Below are 21,199 nucleotides of genomic sequence, written 5' to 3'. Positions count from 1 at the left end.
TTTATTTTTTTCTTAATATTTTTGTATAAGTTATAATGCCCAGAGGTAAGATCCTAATTTGGTGGTCATCATGGAAAGCACTTTTTACCTATAATTGATAGGTATTTAGGGAACAAAACATAAAACTGCGAGGTCATGCCTACTGACAGATTTGTCCTACTCCATATTTTAAAGCACCATAACGATCGTCAACAAAATCTTTTCCATAAGTAGTGCTAGAATGCTAAGGACCCAATGATCCAGTGGACACTGCTATTTTATATTTTTTAGGAGCACAGTGGAGCTGAGGTGATCCTGCCAACTTCTTCTATGTTTTCTGGGATCATGAAAGAACTGGCTACCCTGACTTCTTACACTGCCAAATTTTAGTCCTTTTCTGGAAACTATTCATCAAATCCCAGGATTAGAGAATTATTTGTAAGACGCTTTTAAGGAGTTAAACTCCATAGCACTTCAGGCACTGAGAGTTTTGATTTGCTATTGAACTTGCATCAGTTGCACATATTTTTAATATTTGAATATGAGCAAAAAATCTTTTTTTTACTTCTTTTCCCATTTTTAAATGATACATATATGTAGAAGGATCATGAATCTTTAAATTATCAGATGAAGTTTTCTTGCACATTTGCTTTATGTTTTTGGTTAAAATATGCATATTTAGTATGTACAAAAGCACAGGTTAGTGCTGTAATGTGTAATTTTCATCCCCAACAGATGGTTTGTAATTCTCTGTAGATACATCTCTAAAAAAGTCTTCAGTAATTGCAAAACCTAGGATGTTATTATTGGTTCATACTTTTGAGATGATTGATAATTTTACTTGGCAATGAGGACACAATTATTGCATCAGAGTATCCATTCTGAAAATTAATTTACAAAACTAAGATGACGCAGGAGAAGTCATTTTATTAAAAGTAAATTTTTAGTTAAATCATGTATATCATATATATCATGTATATAATCTGAACAGTATTCTGCAGGATGAATTGTATCCAAACCAGTCTAGCAATTAAATGGTCTAAACTCCTCTTACTGTGCCCATAGTATCAGATAACTTCAAAAGTTAGGTTAAAAGTTTTAATCCTCAGGGGAGGTGCTGTATGCTTATTTATAAATTGAATGGACTATAGGTGCAAATCTATTTGAAGAAACTTGCTATTGAGTCCCACTGGAGACTTTCAGAAACCATAACACAGCTTAAAACAGGAAAATAATTTGTTTTCTTTAGAGGCAGAGAATTAAATGCAAAAGTTCTTCTAGCAATATTAATATTGTATTATTACCCTATTGTTGATTAAATGCTACTGTTTTGTTAGATGGATGAAGGAAGATGTAGAAAATCAAAGCATAAAGGCAGTGATGAAATCTTCCTATAGCCAAGGTAGTAGAACTGCTACTTCATAGATCAGGACAGGTATGGAGGACCTGTGCAAGATAATTTCTAATACCTCTGCAGGAAGAGGAAGATTCAGTACTGATGATTTTATAGAGTAGCTCTCTTTTCCATTTCTTCCCCACACACTGCCCCTTGCTTGTCTGTCCTTCTGAAGCAATCTGTATTTTCTGTGCAGATTCTGGAGTGGTGACAGGGGTTGTAACAGGTCCTGCCTTCTTTGGCTTGCCTCATTGTGCTTTTGTCTATTAAATTTTTGGTATGTTGAAGGTACACTTCACTTTGCCTTAGCCAGTGATTATTTCTGAGAAATAATTTTGATTTGATAGCAATATGTTAATGGTCTCTGTTTAGAAGCTCTGTGATTAGCTAGTGCAGTAAAGCCATGTTAAAATGTATTTTAATACTAAAGGCCTTAATAATAAATTCATTATATCTCATTTTTGGAAAATTACTTGAAAAATTGAATGTTAGCATTTTTATCTAGGTATATAACTCCATCTTACCTTTCCACCTTTGGCCTTGGAAAATATTTGATTTAGATGTTTAAATCACCACATATTTTGAGCTAAATTATTTCACTGACTGGCTGTGATATTTACAGAAATGAAGATGTGAGTTGGAACAAGCTTGTTTTAATATAACATGGATGAGGTAGTTTAATAAATAAATAAATAGAATTTCTGTCTCTTAATTTTAAAATTTTATCTAGGTTTATCTGGGATAAACCATGAAACTTGTGCCTATCCCTTCCCTGTAAGTTCTCTTGTACTGTCTAGAGTACTTTTTACTCAGTAGTTGTTACTGTTGTCTTGGATCTTGCTGCCGTCATTTAATACCATATAAAAACAAGTTTGAAATTATCACTTGAGGCTATCAAAAATAGTCTAAATACCTTCTGCTTCAGGAGTAACTAAGGAAGTCATGTAGGATTATTTGTTTTAAAATAAACTATCTGTGGTTTTTAAATACTAAAATATTGAGACTTGTGCCATTGACTTTTTGTTTGTTACTATCTTAAATGCTTTCAGGACTTGCAGCTCTTCTCTGTTGAGTTTTTGTGGACCATTTGCTTAATTCCCGAAAGAAAAAAAAAACAAACAAGCAAACAAAACTAAGCTTTGCTGCGCTTCTTTTAATCCAAGTATGTCTATACAAGAGAAGTGTGGTTTATTTTAGTTTTGAGTCTGTGATATGTAGTTACAAAGAGTGAATTGTGTGGGAATTTTTTCAGGAGGCTTTATTTTGTCTGCCACACTTGGTTGAATGCTTGACACTTGCAAGGAGAAAGGTACTACTAGAGAGACGTGCAGCTTAAAACCATTTCCAAAGGGTTGGATACCAGGCCAATGGCCTTCAGTTTGCCTCTTTATATGGTATAAAGTCAGGTTAGAGAGCTGTATCATCAGGATAAATGCCTGTGGCTAGTTGCATATGTTAAAAGCTAGGCTTCTGCATTGCCTAGTGAAAACAATCTATTGGTACCTAGATTTAGTAAGTTGCAGTAACAAGAACGATGGGTTTAAGTGTGTGAAATGCTCTATGTTAGTGTGTGGTGTGACTTCAGAGGTGCAAGCAGGGGCTTTGAGAATTTTATAATTGTTTTAAAGTCTTCCCACATGCAATTGTTCTTGTCCTCTTAACTAGGGTGTCCATGTATGCATCACTTGCACAAAGTTTGCATTTGATTTGTTAAAACTGGTGACTTCTTGCATAGAACAGAGGATGTCTTTTCTCCAGTGAAGCTTCATTATCTCAAGAAAATGAAATTCTTCTATTTTCTTGTTTTGGAAGAATGACAGTGTTTATACTTCACAGTGTGAAACGCTGGGTATGTGGTTCACTGGATAGCCACATAGTAACAATTATTATACAAACTTTCACAGTGCAATTAACTTCTGCGTGTCTTTATAGTCTAAATAAGAAATGTTTCCAATATGATTTCATGTGAATATTTTTTTCCTACTGAAATCTCAGTAGGTGTGATAAAAGCTCATCTGCAGTATCTTTTCCTGTTTCAAAGTGTTTATATGTTACTTATTTTACATATCACAGGAAGAGAAGTTTTGGCATGATTTCAAGCTGTGTTAAAAAAAATTATTTTAAACAAAAGGCCACTTTTGATGATATCGCTCTAGCACTTGAAAAAGGTTGTTTTGAAGCTCTTCTGTGGGGACTTTTATAAGCACTTTTATACATTGGAGTATGTCAATTAATACAATATCTGTGTCTTCAAAATCCTGTGTAGTTAAATTTTAGTTTTGTTCTTAACTTAAAAATCAGTTCAGTGTTGCAAAACAAAATCTGTTTTACAGGTTTATTTTTTTCTGAGATACTGAATTTTTTTTATTCAAAATCAGCAATTATTGTTGCTTGCAAATGAAAAGGCTCATTCAAAATGCTTTGTTTTTATTTCCAAAATTAAATAATATTGACAAAGTTGTCCTTCAGAGGGTTGTAATACAGTATTTAGTGGTCGACTCTATTTTTCTTTAATAACTTCTGTGAAAAGATAATTATCTTAGGTATAATCATTGGCTGATACAGCCCATCTCTGATTAATTATTTGCAGTTACTTACTCTTTGTAACCTGGAGATGTATAGAGCTCCATGCTTTTCTTGACAAGTATTGTTAATGGTTAAAGGTATTCTAAATTTTCCTGTTCTACATTGACAATGCCCTTGAATCTAGACAGGAATGGCATCTTCTGGGTTGTGTGAGCATTCAGTCTCAAATAACCAATTGGTGGTTTGGTACTTGAGCTTTGCCATGACTGTTCAAGTCAATAACAAGCAGTTGGATATTGTAGATGGGTACCAAATCATTATAATCGGAAAGTTATTTAAATGCCACATAAACCAATTAAGATATAAGTAGCTTTCAGTTGCAAGAAACAATTTTAGATAACGTTTAATAATATGTGATAATTAAATCTTCACAGTGTTTGAAGCATGAGCTACTTCAGCTTGAACTCCAACATGATCAGTTTTATCTACTAATGATAGACTGATGATCCAAATTTACAATGTAATAGAATATTGAACTTAGTTTTAGTGAACAGAATTCAGTTTTGTTTTTGTGGCTAATAGAAATAATAGAAGATCAAGAACTCTCAAAGCTTTCAGCTATATTGTGATGTATGTGCAGTATAGTTACAAAATAAAGAAGCAAAATCAACGGTAACCTATGGTAAGTAAAATATAGCCGTTAGAAGCTGAAGACGCCACAGTTTAAATTTTGATAAAAGAGCAGCATAATGTTTACTTTAGATAAGCAGTGTTTATATGCTTTTAGTTCGGTATCTTCATGCTTATATGCTTTAGTTCTAGTATCTTGTGCAGTGGGTTTGGTTTAAAATGTTTTGGATTTTTTTTTTAATGTGAATTTTGCATATTGCAAATGTTGGAAAAAAAAAATCCAGCAGTCTGAGTGGGGAAATGTATGTATGTGTATATATGTGTGTATGCACTGAGCAATATGGTATCTTCCTATTTGATGAGAAAATGGTGTTTTTTAAAATAATGTTTTTAATTACCTTTGCCAGATGTAACAAATCAAAATTAATTACCAATATATCAAAACAAAAATATTGCCATAAAAATCGAAATATATTGTTTATAAAATCTTTCTAGATGACCTAAGTTTTTGGCTTCTTACCCTTTTAGAAATTTACAAACAGTAATAAATGTATTTTGCACGCTTTCCTGTCTTACTATGCTTTCTTACAAATTAGGTTTTTAAAGTGTAATAAAAATGTATTCCAGCTTGCCACGTTTCTATCATATTCCAGGCATCATCTCCTGTGTAGAAATTTTTCATTTATACTACTGTTGAACTTGAGATAGTTAAAGTTGTCTATCTATCAACTTTATTAAAAGCCCTTATATTCAGCTTTTGAGCAAGTCAATTTCTTAAAATTCTCTACCAGTAAGCTAAATTGAATGTAAGTTGCCCCACTTGAAGATAAATAATTTTCAAGTATCTGAGTTGGATGTCTTTGAAACTTCAGACAAGAAAGTTAGATAGTCTTCTGCTTATCCTCTCACTTAAACAGCACCCTCCAATCAAAAACTAACTAAATAAGAGGCTCTCCACAGCATCCAACAAGGAGGATGGCTTCCAGGGTTAGTGTCATGTGAATTGCAGACAGTTTCTTACCTTTTTAATAGTATATAAAGAGCCACTAACTATCACTAGAAACCAAATCAAACCAAAGAGAGCAACAACCAGAAAAACCCCAGAAGAACAAAACCAACAAATGATTTCTGAATCTGTACATTATACAGCAATGTTTCTATATAGCCATGTGTTTGTACTTCGTAAAAGTTATTAGTTTCTTAAACCCTGTTGTCCTGTGTAGTGACATGCTAAGTTTAGGATGGAGTTCTAGCTCTGATTTGTTAAATTTTTATAGATGTCTTTCAATAATAGTTGTGAATTTAATAGGGATGAAGTATTTCACATGTACTTTGACAGACAGTTTTTCTGACAGACAGTATTGTTGGTGCAGCAGAGGAGGACTGTGTCATGGAGCCCTGACTTACACAGGGATTTCCTTATGAGGTTTTAAAGGTCTTACTCTTACCACCCTGACAATTTGTATCTCAGACTGCATTTGGGGATAGGCAGCAACTCTACTTTGTGGTGGGTAGCTTCTCTATTTACTTTATAGTTGCACCTGCTTCAGTTAGACTCGGGTTTATTCTCTGACTTTGTTCTGCACTATGAATACTTGAATATACTTTCTCTCTCTGAAGTATATTACTGAGTGTAGTCTTGTTCTGTGCCAAAGCAGGAGATGAAAGCTTTGTGGTCTAACAATGAATAGAGGTATTAAATATTGCAAAGTTGTCTCTTGTGTAAACATATGATAGTTGCATTACAGATGCACATTGGTTCTTGATTTTGTTATTGGAATAGTTTTCTAAACTGAAATATAATCCCTTCTTATTGTGAAAAGCAACTGTTTTATGACTAGCATGTTGTAGTAGAACAAAAAAGCAACTTTTGTTTTAGTTTCAGGCTCCATCTGAATGTCTCATTTGCCAGTATTTAGAATGTATTTTTGTAGAGGAGAATAAGGAAGGGTGTTAGTGTTTGCTTTTCCCCAGATTTTCAGTATATAGTCTAGTGATAAAAAATGTAAAAATAAATAATCACTAGTATTTCCAACTCAATACAGAAAACTGCCATGCAGTGTAATAGTAAAAGGAAAATTGCTACAAATATATCTTTAAAAACACATTTCTGCAATGCTATTATAAATCTAGTTCTGCATTGTGCCTTGTCTTAATTAGGATCCCTTTTTATATGGGGTGGTAAAATAAAACTGCCTTTTAAATAAATTATTGCCAAGTCATAGACTTGTTTTCAAAAGTGGATTGCAAATAAGCATGCTGGTAATGCATCTTGGATTCTGGAAGAATAGGTTAGTTGTTTTGTTGTTTTTCATGTAACTTTATGCTTTCCAAACACAGCAGGTGTTTGAAGACTCCCTTCTACTGTGCAAGTTTCTGCTTTTGACTAAAGATAACTAAATCGTCTAATTTAGTTTTAGTTATTTGTACAATACAGATTATTTAATTTTGTAATGAAAGTTAATTGTGTAAGACAATTTAGTTTAAAAGCTTTACTGTACTGCCTTTCCAAGAGCATATGAAATTGCACACATATGTGTGTGTTTATATACGTAAAAGTAAGAATTTCTGTGCAAGATTTCGAATGTTTTTACAGTTGCATTGTTGTAATTTTCATTGGCTATTCACAAAGTGAAGCATTTTGTATTCAGTTACATTTTGGTTGTGGAGAAATTAAGTGCTGCAAATAACTTTACAATAGCTTTTCTCTCTTTTTTTATTCATATGGTAAGAGCTGTCAGACCGAATAATTTGTAATGTATGTGGGCCTTGTCTATCACTTGTCTTCTGTTGCAGTTTTATTAATTGAGAAACAGGAAATAGTGCACAACTCTTCTTCTTTATTACTGAAGTACAAACCAAACATAGGAAACAATGAGCATGAGTAGAAAATGCTTGAAATACACTTGTTTTTTTGTATTTCTTGAACTGTATTTCCTTTTAAAAATTAGGTGAGTGCACTTGAACTGCATGGCTGTGAATATTCGCATTCTATGGTTTACTTAATTTCAGTTAATCAATCTCACCCTCAGAAGATTGCTTTGGATGTGAAGTCATTAATGCAATGTTGGTGTTAAGGAATTCAAATAAGATATGACTTCAGGAATACCAAAGTTCAGACTGTCAGTTGTGTTTTGATAGGTTACTTAACCTAGGATTATGGTTTTGAGAATGATCATTTAACACTGTTCTAACAAAAGAGCAGTTACACACAGCATCGTGCTGTTTTCTTCCAATTCTTGATCTGATTCTTCCTTCTGTTCATGTACAGTGCATGTTCTTAAGGAATGAACAGTGCATATTCACATCCCCTGTCTGATGTTAATTTTTCTAGGTGGACCAGATTGTTAGAGTGAATTTTAGAATTAAACAAAGAAGCCCATGTTGTTTAAATCCTCAGTAGAGATATTGGCCCTTCCTAGAGGCAGGACTTCTTTAAGTGTGCACCTGTGAAGGTGGCCTAACATTTAGGATGGGTTGCTGCTCAAAATATTTTTTTTTTTTAATGTTTAAAAACCTGTTGCTCCCCTTTACACTGAAATACCATGTACTAGAGTAAAGCAACCCTGAATTCTTTCTTAAAATAAAAATTTAAGTAGTGAAATAATAAAAGGAACTATAACCTATATATCTCTTCTACTCCTCAGATTTTTCTCTCAATTTTAGATAAATATTTCCGAAGAGGTGAGCAGTCCTCTATTTCAAAGTGTTTAATGCCAGTTAAAAAAATAGAGAAATGTTCATTTCTGCAAGACCATGCTTAGTATATAAATATTGAATCAAATCACCTCTTTTAAATATTTTTACATTTGATGTGCACTGTGATATATTATGATGTATTTTTTCATACTGTGAAAGTATATTATAAATTCAGTGTGCATAATCAAGAAAAGTACATTCATTCCTTTGTATAACAGTAGGAAATATGAAAATATACCAAAATTACTAGGTAATATATTAATTTTGATGATACTTATCTTTTTCCGTGTAACCTTTATAAGATAAAAGAAATAGATTATTTTATTTTTTTAATGCATAAAGTTAATTCTAATAAAAAACAAGACCATCAATCTCTTGTAAAATGATGGAATGGATATATAACCTTACAACATGCAGAAGAAATTTCTTTTTGTATCTTTGTGTTGAAGAGAAATTTTCTTCTTTCAAGGAAGAAGTTGAAAATAATTGTATTATTACCATAGAATATATAAATGTATTATTTTTATGGCATTCTAGCTTGTTCATTGGAGCAACAGATGTAATTTCTCTACAGAGATATTTTTCCTGTTGTCTGTTAGATCACATTAATTGTATTTGGAATAAATAAATGAGTACCCAAATATTTTAATTCCTCTTTGCCAAATGGAGTAGCTGCAGTACAGTGGTGCTTATATGTTAAAATGCACATTTTGCATGCACTGAAAGTTTGCATTCCTTGATACTTACATCTTAAATTTATATCCACATCAATGTTGAATATGTGAGAAAAATGGTGCAACCCCAGACACTTACAACTATCTTGCATGACTCTCTTGTCAATAAATTAATCCAAACTATTCTATTAAATTGGATCTGAAACCAGTTAAAATATTTTTGTTTTCTTAAAAATACTTGTATTATTTATATAATGAGATACCATTTCTGATATAGTACATGGATTTCATGCATTTAGTGAAATTCTTGACACTGGATAGTGTGCCATAGACGGCACATAGACATCCATCTTCATCAACTTCATCTGCATTTTAGAATGTCTCCTGAATTTTCTAGAGAAGAAGTTTAGATATGAGCATTTTGGCATTAATCTAGACTACTACCTATTTTCAGTGTGTACAGAAGAACTAAGGTAAAGGGTGAGGAAAATTATGGAACTTGTGATCTTAGCAATTTTTTTGAACTGAAAATAGAGAAGGCACTGGGCATAATACCAAGCTATTACTATGTACCTTAAATGCATATATTATATATCCACTCATACCTAACCTAAATTACCATGTATGTATCATCATACCTAAAATGAAAATGTGCATGTTATTTTCTATTTTGAGAAGGTCTTTTTCTTGTCAACACCTTTCTTGCCCAAAAGTTGCTCCTGGAAGAAATTTCCAGCCTTAGAATTTGATCCATTCCTGTAAATATAGCAATCTATATGTTTTCATTTTACCTACATGCATTGCTAAAAAATAAGTGCAGTCACACAGTCACAGAATTCTGTTTTCTTGACATAAAATTTATGATTTTCCTGAATATTTTCCTTGTCTCATGACTAGCTCAATTTGTCTTGCTTTTAATTAGTTTTGTTTTTTTTTTTTTTACTTAATGGCTGGACAGTTTCCATCTCTTGCAAAGTTTTGAAATTCAAAGAAGCATCTAATGAAGTTACTGATTGCATATTTGAAAAGAAGATTTACAGAATTAAAATATATGCACAAATATATGTGTAAAGTATTTGTGATTCACTTTTTGAAAAATATTATTTGCTGCTTTTTGATCCTCAGACTATTTGGATTTGTTTAGACTCTAAAATGCAGTCTGTGCTTTCATTTGTAAGTCTAGTTGGAACATAAGTAGTACTGAGAAGAAAATTCTTATTGTAACACTATAGCTGTTAAATTTTTCCCTTAAAGATTTGGATGTTCATGTAGTAATCAATTAGTATGCAGTGCTTTTCTTCATTAACCAAAAAACTTTGAAACAATGAAATTCCTCTATTTTGCTTTTCTGCAAAATTGTATTACATGTATTTTGAACAACCACATTATTTTTCTGTGCCTATATATTACAAAACTGAACTAAAATCAAAAGCGCTTGAACCAAAGGTTCCAAAGCACATAGTTAAAGCTCTATGAGCTTTATATTATAAATATTCTTTAGGGTATGTATAGTGTTTAATTTGTACATAAGAATCAAGATCATAGGTATGAATCTAAAAGTTCTAATTTCTATTTCCTATATTTTCAAGGATATATTGTAGGACTCCTGCTATTAAAGGACCATTTTCCATTGTGAAATTGAATTGTACCTTGAAGTCCTCCCATGGCAGCTCTGTTTTAATTTCTCTTAATTTCCTTTGGTATAAATCTTCTATATCGCTTTACTTTAGTGTATGAACAATTATTAAGATGAAAAAAATCAGATGCCTTTGGCAGCATTTATCTAAATCAAGAATGCATTGGACATTAAAGAAGTGTTCATTTATCTCTAGCAAGAATATTAAAAACAAAAGTGAAACTTTTTTTTCCAGCAACTTAACACAGCATTAGAGTTTTTCAGGTATTCACTAGTTTTCAAAATGAGCTGCAAAGCGTATTAGTCCCTACAGTCCTAAAAACCCTAGCTCTTTTAGAAATGAGAGAACTAGTTTGAATCAGATTTGCTTGTTAAAGAAAAGCCAGCACAGGACATCTTATAGTCAATACATAGGCAAAAAAAAGCAGATACTTCAGTTTCAGAAATCTGCAGAGCAGTGACATGGCATTCCATTCAATTTTTTACCAGATATCACAGACTGGAAATGTGAGCTTTGGCTGATACTGCTGGGAAGGAGAGTGCATCAGGCAGCTGTAATTCCCATCCTGTAAAGGTACTGATACTTAAAGTCTCTGTAGTCCAAATTGCTACACAAAAATACTAAAATGTTGAATTTGGACCTTAGATATATTTTTCAAATTTCTGCCAACTATTCTTAGGTGTTCTGTGGATACATTTGCAGTTTTTTGCTCTTTAGGTAAGAGTAAGGAGAACCTATTCCTTACTTTGGAGTTGTTTGCAGGTTGCTTCCTGAAAAACTAACTGTGGTATGCAGTTCTAGTGTTTTCATAGTGTTTCATTAGAAAAATAGGTTTCTGAAGTCAATGGTATCCAATTGTTTTAAACCAGGCCAAAATTTTGTTATGTGGACTTGTAAGTTTGGTTGCTCTAAAATCAAGTTTTGGAGCATTTTGAGTCTCATTGAATGTAAAAAAAAAAAAAAAATAGAAATTCTGGTTTTAGTGTGATTGTTAAAAGTGTGATGTTTTTGAAAAGTGTTTCAGTGAAGGGTGAGCTGCAGACAGTTGTTCCAGTGCATTCGTTGACCATATCTTATCAGCATCAGGTTTGTCTGCAGTACAAAAACTAAATTCTTTTGTGGAATAAGATTTTTTTTTTTGGTGGTATGTCCTAAAGGAATCATAAAGCCTAGAGAGTAACTGACATTAACGTGACTCCATGTACTGTAAAACCCATTCCGTTTTATATATTTTCAGGGAGTATGGAGTGGCACAGGAAGGAAATGCCATATCGCTGGAAAGTTGCTCTAATTCAGCACAGGATTCTTGTGAGAAATTACTTCTAATATTACATCATCCTCTTCTGTTTTTCACAGTTTACAGTCTAATTTCTTCATTTTTTTATGCCACTTTTGTTCATATCAGTAACCACATTAAAATACATTTAGCAGATTAAATAGGCTTTCATGAGTGTTAGTGCACATCTGATAGAGTGATAGTTCAGAGCTATAGATTTTACCATATTGCATTATATGAAGGCTTATGGATTTGTTAATAGAATTATTTTTCCTTTTTAGTAAGGCCTGCTATTTTATAATGTTACATTTCACTGGCTAACATGGGATTCAACAATTAAAAATAAGTCTCAGCTGCTTCCACTCTAATGAATATTTCTGACAATAATATAGGCAGCACATTAGAAGGGAAAAAAATAAGTGCCCTTGCAAAAAAAAAAAAAATCAAAACCAAAAAAACCCAAAATAAATAAAAAAACCAAGAACATGAAAAGGAAAGAAAAAAGGCAATTGGCTATTTACTTCAATTTTATATATATATATAATTATGATATATAACAAGATTTTAAAATTTTGATTTTCTTTTGCTTGAGTCTGCTACCTTTCTCCAATTTATGACTGCTTTTGAAGCACTGTAGTTTGAAGGAAAGTACTTTGCTTTTTTCTCTACTCTATAATGTCAAAGAGACCAAAATTTTTTTTTAAATTTTATTTTTATGGGTATTGACAAAGGTCAGGACTGACACTAACAAAATTCATATTTTCAGATATAATAGCAATCTCATTCTGTAGAACCATCCAAAGTGTGAAAAAATTAAGATTAGATTTTCATCATATATTTACAAAAAATATATATGGAACAAAAATATTATCTTTTAATTAGGGAACTGTTTTATACTCCTGGGTTTGGGGTTTTTTTTAGGTAGTTAGCATTTGTAGATGATTCATTAAGAGGAGCAAGAAGAGCTGTGGCCAGCTTTATAAACTTCTGTTGAACTCTCTGCCAAATCATAAATGCAATGTCAGATGGAAGATATCAGTGCATTTTTTTTCTCCTATCTGTAATCCCCAGAAATTGAGTATTTTGTGTTTGGTAAGCATAAGCCTGTGTTTTTTCTGCATTTTTAATGCATTTTGTACAAAGTAATCCCATATACCCAATTGGGTATATGCTATATACCAATATGAGTTAGTTGTGTCTTCCTTTTCTTTGAAACTCATTCATTCCAGATTTTGTTCTATTAGTTAGTGACTTCCTCTTGTTAAAATTGTATGACTACTATTTTGCTCCCTTTATCTGTTCTTCCTGAACTACATATGTACACAATTTTTTCACACTCATTTCAATTACTGAGTATGGCTCTGTAGTCATGATCAACTACAAGAAACTGTCGTCCATTTGTGACTTTGTCTTCATATATCTCATTATTTGGTAGGTTGCCTGCCATCATCTCACTTTAATCTGTGTGCCAGAGATTTGCTTCCTAATATTCTTCATTGATATACATGATCTTACACACAGATTTGGTCAGGAGTGTATTTTTTGTTTCTCGCGATGATGCACTATCTAGTGTTCCTGTCTGTGATTCCTAGAACATCTTGTCTTGATTGTGGTTATCCTATAGATAGTCTACTTAGAATTTGAATGGGTAATTTGAAAACTGATCCCAGCTCTCTTCACAGACCCTTCCTTCTTACTCATTTTTGGTTACTGTGGATAACATACCCTTTCTTTTCAAGACTGTAATTTGTCTGTCAAATTGCATAGCCAATCTATGATATTTCAGATTGCATGCATCTAAACTTTGCTCTTTGTTTATAAAAATCTTCAAATGCTTGTTCTTCTTTGCAGGTTACCAAAGTCTTATCTAGGTCCTTAGCTTTCATTTCTCCAAAAAGCCACTTTCATAGTCATTTGTCTAAAAACTTCCTCTGATCACACCACTTGAATTTAATTGCTTTCTAACTCTATATTTTGTCAAATGCAAAATGTTGTCCCTCCTCATCAGTTTTCTATACTTGAATTCCTTTTCCTAGAAGGAATTTTACCATGTTGAACTCACCCCTTTTGTTAATAATTATAAATTCCCCAAATCATGTGTGATCCCTTGCATGAAGAAAACCTTCTTAGAAACATTTGAGCTTTTGTATTCCTTTCCAGTTCTTTTAATAGAATCTGTCTTGATTCTCAAGTTGTAAATGCCAAAGATGATAGCTGGACATATGCTGTACCTTATGGATTATGAGTTAATGCCATTTTCCCTTTCCTCATTTTTAAGGAGTAATTACAAAAACATGATTACAAAAGGGGATTAAAATACCTGAATAGTTTCTGTCATTATGTATATGTGTTCACTTTTGCTTTAAACGTTGATACTTTTCTCTTACTGCTTTAAACACTTTCTTCCATCTCTTTTTCTTCTAGAGCATAGGTCAACATGTTTCCATTAGTATCTGCTGCCACGATGTTCAGTGGTGAGGAAAGTAAGAGGGAAGAGGAAGGAATCTTGATATGAATATCAGCAGCTATTTATAAAATCAACATTAAGCTAGAATAAAGTTTTTAAATTCACCAGTAAAGCTGAAGGATGATATTATTGATACAAAAAATATTTTTTTTACCATTTGCAGAATTTTTTCCTGTTACTTTAATTGTGTAGAAGATTTATTATAAGGATTCCTTGATGTATTTAAATTAAATATTGTTATATTGTGCTTGTATAATAGAATGTTTAAGTGCACAGGAAGCACATGATGTATTTTATTACTTTTCTAAGGTGCTGCTGATGACGTACAAGAAGTATGTTACTTTTCTGAAAGCTATGCTATGTGGACTTTGAATTTTGTGCATTCATAACTGCCATGTATTTAAATTATGAAAATACCTAATCAGCACATAACATCAGATACTTAATCTTCTCTATAATAGAAGAAAATTCTCATATTTGAATGTTTTGGTTTTAATTTGTTTCATGTATTAGTCATAATAATGAAGGCAGTTTCTACCTTTTGTTAGTAAAATGCTTCAGGCTAGTGCAGGAATGAATCTGTATCTCAATATCAGGTATGTACATATAGTTTCTGTTTTGTATTTTCATACATTACTGTTTAGTTTGCAAGGTCATGATATGTAGAATAGTTTCTAGAAATGTAGAAACTTTGAGTTTTCATATTGCTGAAGTGTTTCAATATCTAGTAACCTCTTTTTCCTTCTGCTGTATGGCTTATTATAGCTATTTTATGCTGATTTAATGTCTTCCTTGAGAATACCTTCAAGGACATCTTTGATTAGATTGATCAGACTTAATGAATATGTATATGTATTGAACTAAATTGTAGGTTGCATTTAAAAATAAACTGTCCTGTGTGTATCACATTATAGTAGATTGCAATGAATGACTAGGGCCATCTATTCTAAATGTGAGATCAAATAACTTTAGTTTGTCTGTTTAAAAATTATGTAAAAATAAACCCTATAATTCAGAAATTTATGCATTTTGAAATTTAAAACTAACCTCTTTTACTTTCAAAGAGGTACTTTTTAAAATTCCCTTTTTTTTCTTTTTTTTTTTCATTAGGAGAAAGAGGCCTGGACATTAGGAGACAGATGTTTTTAGTATGAGTTAAATAAAATGTGTCTGCTCTGTGAACTTGTTACTAGTAGATACCAGTTAGCACTTTTCCTGAAATTAGAGGAAAGTACACATGGAAATATCTTAGTAGAGATATTCTGTCTTTAGAATACTACTTTTAGATAATATCTTAGTATCTTAAAAACTTTTCTAACAGTCAATCTGGTATGATGCAGTGTGGGATGTTAATCATATGTGTTTAACTGACAATCATTGTAGTTTAACTGAAAGAGTTCTTCCTTTCTAATGCCTTTGTTCGTCCCACTTCATAATATTTGAAGTACTAGGGGAGCACTATCCTGACAGGTGGCATTGTGAAATTACTTCATCAGGTTTCAATAGAGGCTCTGTTTTTGAAGTTGGCTTTCTACCTGTCATTCCTGAAAGCCAAGTATGGCTTTAAAGACTCAATCATTCAAAAAAAGAAAAATTCCTTGCCAGATTTGTGCTCATACACAAGTTATCAATTAATTATAAAAGGTACTTATTTTAAACTAATTATACACTGAACAATATTTCTTTGATAAGGCTTTCAATAAGGCTTAATTTGTTGATATTTATTGAGCAAGTCTCTTCAGGAAGACCAGGCTATGATGGTTTCTCAGCTGGCTGTTACTTCAGGACTGACTGAAATAAGAGATAACAAGAATTCTATTTATTTAATAACTTACTAAAGATCCAGAACACAGAAATCATACTTGCTATGTGGACATGAAGATTTTGCTCCACTGGGAAGTCTCACTGTGACTATAGTTCAAGCAGGCATTAAAATTTAAAATGGAAAATTAAGATGTCAGTTGGTCAAGAACAATTCCATAGTTTGTGAAATGCTTTAATATATAAAAATTATAAAGATTTTCTATTAATAAATCCTCCTAGTATCTTATTATTATTTAATTAGGTAAAACTGTATTTAATTACTTGTAATTATGGTATTTTAAATTATTGCTGTTTTTAGCTTTGTTTCTATTTCTGATCGCTACAAAATTGGTTATGTAAACAGATGTAGAATTAAAATCTAATCACTAATGTTTCACCCAAATATTAGTGAACTGAGATTTTTACAGTAACTATTAGTTAAGTAACAGAATAGTTAATAATCTTTTTTATTTACTTGATTGTGGCATCCAATGCTGCATAACAAAAAATTAAAACAGTTACATAGAATTATATTTATTCTATAAAAATCATATCCAAGTGCTTGTTTTGTCAGACTTTTAACAGAAGTGAACGTGTTTAGATTATAGAGTTCATAGGTTCTTTGTTGTAGCTAAATTAATCAATGCATCAGGACCATAAAGAATGAACCAAGAAACATAGTGGGGAGTGTGTGAGAAGGCAAAATTTAATCTGTAGATAAGTTAACTACAGGAAAATGCTGTTGAAGTAGTTGGCAACATAAGGTTTATTGTTTTCAGTAAATAAATCTACAATAAACTGCCTGATGACAAAGGTAAACAATTGTTAATATAAACCAGACAAATGTTTTTATCATTATGTAACACTGGATGGGTGTATTTTGTATAGATGACAGAATCTGATAAGAAAGGGTTCATAAACTGTTAGATATAGAAAATAAACAATCTACTTTTAGTGAAGTATTGTATCTTATCTCAAAGATTTGTTGTAACTAGGAATTCCACTAGGAATGGGTATTTCCATGCAAAATTTTATAAAATTCTGTCACTTGTAAAATGGAAATGTTGTTTTTGAGTGTACTTCCATTGATTTTCTTTTCTTTCTTTTTGGTACTTTGGTAAATTAGTAGCTGTAAATAGAATAGAGTATTTTAAGTGTTGTTATAAGCAGTGAATTTATGCAACTTTGTGCAGACTTTTTTTGTTATAACATTCAGATTTTCTTTCAAAAGCAGTGTACTTGGTATAAATATTGAAAAACTAATTCTTATATATAAATTGTCATTTTTGGATTTCATGTGGACATATATTTACTGTAACTCTTTTCGAGACCTCTGCTTGTACATTCACATGTTTAACTTCATAGTCATTAAGCTGGATATTTAATAAATTTAAAAACCTTTTACAGGTTTGCTTTTAGTTAACTTCAAGCAGTTACAGCATATTATGTTTTGTGTAATCGTATTTGTGCAAGTGTAGTTTGCCTGTCAGCTAACATAACAACATCAACTTCTTAAAATTCTCCTTGTTTCACTGACAATTGTATCCTATTTTCTTTTCTTGATGTATTAAACTAATTTATATTTTAAAATACACTCACATAGGAAGAACTTCCTTCAAACTCAGGGTAGTTCAAAAAGTTCTTGCTAGCCAAATGAAAAGCGAGGATCTGTCTGACCTGTGTAAGTGGAATGGCGCTCAGGTTCTCTGCATTCATACTTTACATTCTCTGTCGTCTGTTACAGAGATATATCTTGATTCTTCAATTCTATCTTCTTGTGTAATGACTTAGAAGACATAATGTCTGTCCTGATCAATTTTGCAGTGACCTTGTTCTGATTAATGAAATCTGATGTTCAGAATAATTATCCCTTAAATTACACTTCATGTGTTGAGTTATGTTTTTAACACAAGGTCTGACAATGTGTAAAATAAAAATTGTATTTCAATAATGGCTTACTCAGGCTGGATAATGATTTCCACTTTCCCTAAGGAAGAAAGCTCAGTATTCAGGATGGACCATAGCATGTGTTGAACTTGAATATCTGTATTTATTGCATATGTGGCAGTAAAGGTGAATACATAAACAGATTGTGTTCTGCTGAAATCTCTGATTAAAGTCCTCAGCATCAGTATGAGTTGTTGAAGATTTTCCCCTTCAGAAATGTGCCAATTGCAAGTCCAATCATGAGAAAGTGAAGTATACAAATACTTTGAAAGTATACAAAGGTGACTAATGAGCACTTGCAAAAGAGACAGCACCCCCTTTAATGCATTTTTCAACTTTTTCCATGAAACTTCCTGTATTAAAGAGAGGATGAATCAGTCTGTTTCCTCTGCCTTCATGATTTTGCAGATATTTGACACAATTTCCAGATTTTGAGAAGTGTAAGCTTACATTAGTCCCTGTATTAGGAGACAGCCTATGGCTTTAATTGTGTCTTCTGAATCTTTTCTAGTTGTAATGCTTCATCTGGAGGCAAAGGGAGGGACCACAGTTGAAGACAGTTGCCGCATACAAACACACATTTGTGTCGTCATATGTCATCTCACACCCTTTTCTGGTTTAAGTTCCTTCTTTAGAAATTCTTAACATTTGATTTTCTCTTTGGCTGTTAAAACTGAGTTAACTTTTTCTTATATCATAGTACGGAATTTTACACTTGAATGGGTGAAATAATGGACAGTTCGGAGTCCATTATTTTTCTGTGTGAAATTAGAATTGCTTTCTCTCCTTTGTACATCACATTTGTGTACATGGAATGACATTTGTTATTCTTTTACACAGTCACTTCATTCTGAGACCCTTGTGTGGTTCTTCACTATGACCTATGTCTTCATTGCTTAATAACCATCATCAAATTGACTGAATCTTCAGCATGATGTCTGCTCCCATTTTCCAGATTTTTGTCTACATATGCATATAACACCCTACGTGATCTCTCTCTGTTGTGAAAATGGATAGTTTAGCTTTTCCCTCTTTAATTCATTAATTCTTCCATGCAAGGGCTTTTCTTCTTACTCTATAGCAGTTTTGTTTCCAAATAAGCTTTTGGAAAGGACATTTTTGAAAACTGCTTAGAAAGAAGATCATAATTACCATTACATCATTGAATCTTCAAATTTTAAGAAATAATTTAGAACATGTAGAAAATAATTTAGAACATTTATATTCAGAACTGTATTACATATTCTTCATATATATACATTGTGGAGCAGCTTTGTCTTCTAATCTGTCTTACTACTACATACTATGAAAGTCTGTAGTCAGAAATGTTTCATGTTTTAGTATATCTTGCATGATTCTTACCTTATTACCACTACAGTGCAGATTCCATTCAAATCTGACAAAATTCCCTCAAAGTTTTTATCGAGTAATCTTGCAATCTTTTCTAGAATCATTTTAATAGGTACTGCATTTCTTTTTATAATCTCATCTTTCCTGGTAATTATTCTACAAAAGTTCCTTGAGACAACCTAGAAGATATAACTTCAAAGTAAACTTCACTTTAAAAATTAATTTTTTAATCTAAATACTGAAAGAAAGTACAGAAACACTTCTATATTACATCATAAAATTTATAAAATTAAAGATTTCTTTTGTGCCAAAAAGTAAATACTCTTTTTATAGTATTTGGTATAGCTAATATAATAACCTTTCAAAATAGTATTTTCCAACAAGACAATTATTATTTTACTGTTTGCATATAATTTTTACTGATTTTTTTCCTTTTTTTTAAGCCATGTGATTTATTTACTAATTCTAATACTAATTATAATGCTAATTAGAAAACTTGTTTGGCTTCTAGTCCTGATGATTTTTATACCTTTTTATTATGCTATTGTAGCTGTAGCTTGTTGAAACTTCTGGACTCTTCTAAGTATTAAGGCTTTTTACTTTTTTTAGTATTGTGTATGCATGACAAATTTGCTAAAATAAAACTTTGCATTTAGGCAATAGCATACAGTTTAGCATATTCTATTTTTTATCTAATACCTGCTATGCCAGTGTTTCTTTATACTGTATTTCCACATTAAAAAAATACTTCATTGATGCTGACAACCAGGTTTGTTATCAAAAAAGTTACAATTTATTTATAATGTGTTGCCTTAAAAGTAACTTAGATTCAAGGATTCACCTTGCACTTGTCTACAATGAATTTTATCTTTGTCATCTGATTATATGCCTTTGTATTGATATATAAGTCCTTATTCACAGCAATAATCTAAAAACCAGGAGATGTCAAAACATTAAAAATTATTCCTGGATGACTTTCAACATTATAGTTACACAGCTAAAAAAAAGAAGATTGATAGCCTGAGTTCCTAGTAATAATCAGTTTTGCTTTCACAAATCACATTTGTATAGATGCTATGAGAAAAACCTTTGCCCTGTAGAGGAGGGAGAGGTTTTATCAGAATATGGCAAGAAAGACTGCTGCAGTACACTGAATTTCCTTTAGAAAAAGTGGGGATGATGGCACAAAAACTAAATCCATGCAAGAACAAAATTAAATACAATAAATTAAGAAAACTCTCTACCCAATTTATAGAGTGATTCAGTTTGGGAGGGGTAACAGAAAATCTCTGGTCTAAATTCTTTCTACAGGCAGGGTCAGCTGTGCAGGCAGGCAATATTGCTGATGGCTTTATCTTACTGTGCAGCTTTTCTACAACATTTTCTAATGCAAGAGAGTCCTCCTGAGGGAAAGGTTTTTCCTTAAGTCTAATTAGAACCTCTTGTTTCAATGATGTCCTCCCACTATAAATCACTGGCAAGAGCTTAAGTTAATCTTCTTTATAACTTTATAGTTATTAAGGACCTGTTTTGGGGTCCTTCTGAAGGAAGGATTGCCTGTTCTCCAGTCTTGATGAAAGAGGCCAAGTTGCCTCAACTTCCACTCTTAAGGGCAGGTATTTCATAACCTTAACTGCCTTGGTGACTCCCCACTGAACTTCCTTTAGTTTCTCAACATTTTTGTGGTACTGGAGGACCTAAACCTGGACTCAGTATTCTAAAAGCAGTCTAACAGCTGCCATACAAGGAGGGAATTTTTTTTTTATAACTCTGCTCCAGACATTTCCCTTTGTCAATATAGTTCAACTGAAGCAC

General features: G+C 32.0%; 1 protein-coding gene across 3 annotated transcripts in view; it reads left to right on the top strand.

The window, feature by feature from the left end:
* NOVA1 (NOVA alternative splicing regulator 1) overlaps positions 1–21,199 on the top strand; it is a 138,931-nt gene that overhangs the window by 40,625 nt on the left and 77,107 nt on the right. The window contains exons 2-3 of one of the 3 annotated variants that reach the window (XM_054515318.1): positions 11,030–11,114; positions 11,779–11,849. The exons of the other annotated variants lie outside the window; for them this stretch is intronic. The gene's annotated coding sequence lies outside the window, so the exon portion shown is untranslated. The remainder of the gene's footprint in view (positions 1–11,029; positions 11,115–11,778; positions 11,850–21,199) is intronic. 3 annotated transcript variants of the gene reach the window in all.

The sequence above is a fragment of the Molothrus ater genome, chromosome 6 (genome assembly GCF_012460135.2).
Source record: "Molothrus ater isolate BHLD 08-10-18 breed brown headed cowbird chromosome 6, BPBGC_Mater_1.1, whole genome shotgun sequence".
Lineage (NCBI taxonomy): Eukaryota > Metazoa > Chordata > Aves > Passeriformes > Icteridae > Molothrus > Molothrus ater.
Note: the sequence above shows the minus strand (reverse complement) of the source record. Positions and strands in the feature narration are given on the sequence as shown.